Raw genomic sequence first — 7267 nt, forward strand, 5'->3', positions numbered from 1 at the left:
TTTTGTGAAATTAATGAAAAAAATTATGTTCTGAGACTTATTTGACAGATGGCTTTCAGTGTGAGAAAATATTTCCCTCAATAACTATGTTAACTTGAATTTTTCACTTTAAGAAAACAGTTTAATCATAGGATGGATGTGATCCAATGGAGTATGCAGTGGCCCTATGTTTCAAACAATAATGTTTGTGGATACTCTGCAACATAAGAGCAATAAAATTGTTACTCTGTTAATTCTTGTTTTAATACTTCCTAGAATGAACACAATGTTCCAATTGATCGTAAGCATTCTTATTACTTTAGAACCATTCTAGAATAAGGGGGCTGAGTCAGGCAAAACCTAATATTCTGAATTTTGTCTGTATTTTGCTAGAAGGTCTTTCTATTATATTATCCTGGGTTGAGGGGGAGGGGGGGGGAGAATGCAAATAATCATTTGTAATTATCTTTCAATACTACAAAGTACAGAATACAGTGATTACAGTTACACTTGGAAATCTAGGAAATTTCAGTATTCATGTTACATGCCTAATTTTCATCAACATTTACCTTAATTACACGGTTACACTTTTTGCTGATTTGAAATGTGTACTACATGTTAAAAGATTTTGTTTGGTCATAGTAATAAAAGCATTTCATTTTGTTAGTTCATATGTCCCATACGGAACTGAAATTATCAAGTTATGATGCCAAAGGAAGGAATTAACCTTAAGGAATCTTACTTCACAGAAATGATATAACAATGGTTACACTTTTTGCTAGTTAACTTTAACATAAACAATTTAGTTTTCCATTAAGAGTGAAAGCAGTTGCACGAGTCGTGTAAGGAACAAAGTTTCCCATAGGGAACTAAAGTATTTTACGTTTGAGTTATTGTAGACCTAAAGTATTGTGCTCTTCATATTTCTGTTTTAAAACATTTGTAACTCAAATTCACAGACAATTTGGAATCTGTACATACATGGGTGTAGCAAGGTACATGTGCCACATGGAACCTTTAATTTTCTGGTTTAAATATAATTTATTTCATGAATTATCTTTAATACCAACAATGTCTGAATGCATTATTTAACATTTAGAAGAAATATTAGTGTACAGAATAACAAACCTCATAAAAAATGCGAAAGATTGTTCTGTACAGAACTTGGAATGGCTCTTAATCAATAGCAGGTAAAAAGGTGTCTATTAAATGTTCAAAGAAACCAGTCAGTACCTCTTAATTCACCATAGAGGTGATACAGTAGTAAAAAAATTTACTTTTTTCAGAATTTCTGGTAAGTATTAAAAGTGTGAAGACCTATTCAATTAGTATTTGCTTTACCAATAACCTGTAGTACAAGCACACATATAAGCAGGTAATTATGGGAGTCAAGAATTATGTTAAAATTAAAGATACTGACTGGTATTACTTGCTCACCAAACATTGTAGTTGCTGTACAGTTTATGCTGTATGCGGTGTACCCAATGTGATTCCTGGAGGACATAATATTCTGTTATCCTATGGGGGTGCACTGGTACCACACCTTTTGAAAGTAAGTTTTGCTGTGGAATAGGGGTCTGTACCAGAAAATAAATCTCCACTGTGACACCCTCAAGTTCTTGGTATGCTGTTAGCTATTATTACAGGAATACTCTTCACAAGGAGGAGGACGGGGGGATGGGAGAAAATCATGTTCTTAGGAACTGAAAACTCTACTTTAGTCATTTGTTGTTTTCAAAATGGTACTCTCTTTCCAAATACTGTTCTATTTCTTCAAACCAATTCTGAATTTCTCAGATTATTACATATTATTTACTGTACATTGTCCGGCAATACTTCTGTTGTTACGAGATAGTTTGTAATTTGGCACTACCTTTGTGCCACTGGTGTACTTTTGCAGATAAGAAAATCGACTGGACTAGAATGTCCTGTCAGTATAGGACAAATTCAGACAATATGGAACTTTTTACACTAAATTAGCAATATAATGTCACCCTTGTCTCACACAGATTGTAGCAGCCATTGGGGTGTCTGGCCAGCTTCTGCAGCTTTCGCTTTCAGGTCTGTTTTTTGCTTGGGCCCTATACTAACAACCAGTCATTCCAGTGATTGACACCATGTCAAAGACTGGAACCAAGATTCACAGAAATAAAATTCCATGGTTGTAATTCACAATGTAATTAATTTTGATCACTGACATGTTTTGAATTCAATTTTAAAATAAAACCATGGTACCAGTCATTGTTTGGGTGTCAGACTGGAAAATTACAGTTTTAAGACACCCCAACCTTAAAATTAACAGCTGTGATCGATGTTATTTTCAACAAGTTCCTTCACATCCCGTCCTACATCATCATGGATCAGTCTAATATAATATTATTACTAGACTTAACTTCCAAACGACACAAGTCATGCATTTAAGAGCCTTAACGTTTGTCTCATTTATATGTATTTCTTGTCTCGTATCACAGGCTGAAGCACTGTAAAAAACTGGTGCATCTACCTTATCACTCAGTTAAAATACACCATGCCACGTACAGATGTTAATATAATCATGGCATTTAAACTTCTGATCAGAGAGCCAAATTCGTAACTGCATGTTGCAGATCGGTAATGCATCACTTCAGATAAAGAAAAACAATAATTTTTCCGTTTATACGTAAGTAATACTTCAATAGTTCAGTTTTAATTTCTGTTGTCAGTAAAGATACCCCTAAGCAAACGATGTCAACTTTTTTTCAAGAGACTTCACTGTTTTCCACACTTGATTTTTCGAATTATACCCGTGGTTAAAAGCTTTGGCAAGTAAGCTAATTTGTTGACCTCCATTGAATCTTAAATAGGGTTTTAAAACGGGTAAATAAGTAAAGCACTCATAAAATTAATAGTAAACGATTTATAGGTCAGTTTGTCAAACTTCCAAAACACACTCGAATTAAGGAATTTCATAGCAGAACTGTCACTGTTTTTCCTCGCTAGATTAGAAACACTTCATTATGTTGATGTGTAGATATCTAGAACATCCAATATAAAAGACTTATGAGGGCGCAGAACGAAAAACATTTTCATCCGTGTTTTGACACTTCGTTTTTTGCCAAATTCAGAGATGGCGGGCACCAGTGACCTCTGGCGGACACTCAATGATATGATCTTTGGCCGGCACGCGCTAGAGCCATCTATCGGTAGGTCCGGTAGTTGAGCATCCCTCATTTCGCTAGTTTTAGACGCCTGTTCCAAAGAGTATCAGAGTTCCAAGATATCTCAAAACAGCATCTATGAAATACGAAATACCCCAAGAATGAATTTACTTTTTTTCAGGATTGCAGGCCTGTCCACACGCAACGATCTGTCTGCTCAAATGTCTGCGCACATCACGTCTGCGCAGACAGATCGCTGCGTGTGGACAGAAGATTTGCACCAACCTACGGTGTGTGCAAACCTGGAAGTTGGAGTTGGAGGTTTGAGCGAAACCGCTCAAATCTGTGGGTTCAAACGACATCTACGCAGACAAGTTGTAGCGTGTGGACAGGAGATCGCCGCAAATCTGGCGCGAAACAGCTTTTTGATCAGTCTAGTGTTTGTATTTGTGCGCACAGGGCATTAAAATGGTTGATACTCGTCAGTGTTCTCGAGAGTTTGTAAGTGAATTCATTGAAATGTATAGAAACCACCCATGTTTGTGGAAGATTAAAAGTAAAGAATATAGTGACCGAGAGAAAAAGACAACAGCATACAATGCTCTAATTGAAAAATTGCGGACAGTTGTCGCCTCGGCAAACAGAGAAACGGTAATAAAAAAAAAAAAATCGTTGCGGACTGGCGAAATTATTTGCGGATGGATGTCGAAACTTATAATTATCTCTTAAAGCTTGTAACCCCTCATATTATGAGAAAAAATACTTGTATGCCAAGGGCAATATCGAAACAAGCGTTGAGTAAAATAATACCCAACACATGTGAAACTATTTACGCTGTCCTGAAGGATGAGTTCATGAAGGCAAGTCAAGTAAGTTAAGTCTGTCAGCGAACTATTTACCGAAAAGAGTTATCCAAAGTTCAGAAATCTAGAAGATCTGGTGTAAGAGTAGATCAAGTATACCAGCCAACGTTATGGTACTTTGATCTGCTTGGCTTTCTTAGTGATCAAGAAACGCCAAGACCAAGCAGGAGTACAATTGAAGATGAAATCGGAGTGTCAATGTGCCAGGAAATGGAACAGGAGGTAATGTAAAACAAAACAGGTTCGCCCTGCAACTCTCGCAGTAAATGTTCGTGAGAAAACTGCTTTCGCTTTAGCAGCCACTGTCTACACCATTTTGACCGCTTTCTCTGTTTCCTGCGGTTGGTCTGAATGTTTTTTGCAACACAAGTTGCGAACACAGACCACAATAGAACTTCCTCCATTTCTGTATTTCAAAATAACTGAATTAAATTTTTGACGTTTACGGGGAGCGTAGTCGCTTGCCACTGATATTTCTTTTCTACACCGACAGATGGCGGGCGAGTAGTAGATTGGGGTTTGTGTCGTGTGAACACACCACATTTGCAGCGATCTTTTGCATGTACAGACATCTGCGCCGATGTCTGCGCAGACAGATAGTTGCGTGTGGACCGGGCTCGGCTCGACAACACGCAATCATCTGTCTGTGTTAGACGTCGGCACACATCACATCACTTCCGCGCAGAAAGCACGTTGCGTCTGATCACTGTAATGTGAACTACAGTGCATTTAGAATTACTTGACAGTTCGGAAGTAGCACAGCGCGGAACAGAGTTGCCAAGTCCCACACGGAACTCACGTTTAATCTCATGTTTCATTCAACTCGCTCACACACGCTGATTATTAGGTGGCTAATGGTTCAAATGGCTCTGAGCACTATGGGACTCAACTGCTGAGGTCATTAGTCCCCTAGAACTTAGAACTAGTTAAACCTAACTAACCTAAAGACATCACAAACATCCATGCCCGAGGCAGGATTCGAACCTGCGACCGTAGCGGTCTTGCGGTTCCGGACTGAAGCGCCTTTAACCGCATGGCCACTTCGGCCGGCGATTATTAGATCTTTAAATGTGAAGCCAACTGTAATTCGTTGTGAAATAGTTTCACTGTGTGATGGTTTCATTTTTATTATGTAAGATGTTTATGTAGACAATAAAACGACAGTTTTCAAGAAACAATTTTCCGACGACGTTATCAAATTTTCGACGTGCGAGAAAGTTTTTTGTTATTGAAGTTAGGTGTACACATTATGCGAATGAAATGTCAAGAAAACATCAGATTTTCATCTGTTTCAAACCTTAGCTGTGTCGAAGGTCTCTAACGCAAGACTTTGGGCTGTAAATAATACGACGCGCAATCGTCTGCTCGCGTACAGTAGCGATAGGCAACAGATCTCTATATTTGTAAAGAGGTGATATACTTCTGATATGCATCCTTAATTCCAACACAGCAAAAAAATAAAATAATGCTTGTTCAGCATCTTAAATTGGGCAACATCTATTCTGAGAAACAAAAACAATACAAAAACCACCAATGTATAGCAGACATTATTTTGCTTACTGTAATATGTATGCACAGATTGAATTCTAGAAATGCACTTTATTTGGAATTAATACTTGATAATGCAGCCATATTAAAATTTCAAAACTTAGTGTGAATTAATTTTGTTATGCCAGTACTCAAAAGTGCAAACCGCGCACTCCGAACGTGTGGCTGAATCCGTTTGTGCTGCATCTCTATGTGGATAACGGTAAAACTCCACTGATGTCACTCTCGTCGCTATTACAGACACTTGAAGTTTCGCTGTCCCTGTTGTCACTTAAAGTGATAATCATCTCTTCCACTGAAATCTCCAAGGCACCTTCATCCTGCCATGCCCTTTCCATAAGGTTGGATGTGTGTTTGACGGCTTTCTTCCAGTCTTCAGAGGTAACGTGAGTAATAGCTTCTCTAGTGCGGAGAGCGTAAATTTTTGGTTGTTCCTGGTAATGAAACAGTTCATATGGGCCCATATAAACTCTATGGGGTTAAAGTGGCAGTGGTACGGTCGGCAACCTGACGATTGTACGCCTGTGTTGTTGTGTCAATTCGTCGATTTCATATTCTGGAAATTGCGGTTTATGGAAATGTATTTTTTGCATAAGCTCGAACTTCTTAAGGTCATGATATACATTTTACATTACGACGCTCAAGCCAATTAATCATTTCCTTCTTTCGCTTTGCCATGGTAGGTGCTTTATCAACAACAACTGAAAGATATGGAGCAATGTCTAAAACAGTTGTAGGCGGTTTATCTAGATTGGGTATTAGAGCTTCTACGAACCACTTTGTGAATGTAATGTGGTTCATATCTTCATGATAATCTCCTGTCTTCCTCGATTTAAAGAGAAGGAGTCAGTTTGGTACGAAACCTTGTGAGGTGCCTGCATGCAGTAGAATCAATCTGCCCCCTTACCAGACAGCATCTGCATTGTTCCTTTAATCGTGTTGTCTGTCCACCATTAACTACGTGACCAGAATTAACTAACGTCTCACCGAGCCAAATCACTTCATTAGCATTTTATGCTAAATATTTGTTTTAAAAATCGGCATCGCCATGCAGCAATATCCTCCCTTTCCATCAATAGCTTAAGGCTGCAAAATTGTCAGTAGTGAAATCCTACATTTTGCAGAACTGTGAATAACGATGTTCGACTGCCCTGAAAAAGTCCTGATTCTTTGCCACCAATAACTTTGAGAGTGTGGGATAATAATCGTAAACATGATGACGAATTGCATCCTCTGCAAATGAATCTAAATTCGTAATACACTTATCAATAGAACGTTTCTTCCCAGAAGTACCAAGTTTGGATGGTTCTCCAACTTCCTTTTCTGCCTCAAACAGTTCCTTCCCAATTTTTACGACAGTGTTTTGTTGCTAACGGTGAGTAGTGGGACACCATTAACCCTTTCAGATCTGGTGGTCACAATTGCGTACATAAAGTTTGTTCACTAATATTTCACTGACAAGAAATGTCAGGTGCATCCAAACCCACTGTGCACATTTGTGTATGTTTCTTTTATCCATGCTCCAGCAGCTGCTGCTCTCTTGTGAGCAGTCTGTGAACCACATAGTAAAATATACTCTCTGGTGTTGTATCTCTGTGGTAAGCCATTACTCGTTGATTTTATTGGTATAATAATCACATTGTGGGTTTTGTTTTTGAATGTTTAGTGTTGTTTCCTTCTTTTGGAAACATTAGACATACTTTCAGTGGAATTTTCAGCAATTTCATTCAGTTCATATTT

The sequence above is a fragment of the Schistocerca cancellata genome, chromosome 1 (assembly GCF_023864275.1).
Source record: "Schistocerca cancellata isolate TAMUIC-IGC-003103 chromosome 1, iqSchCanc2.1, whole genome shotgun sequence".
NCBI lineage: Eukaryota > Metazoa > Arthropoda > Insecta > Orthoptera > Acrididae > Schistocerca > Schistocerca cancellata.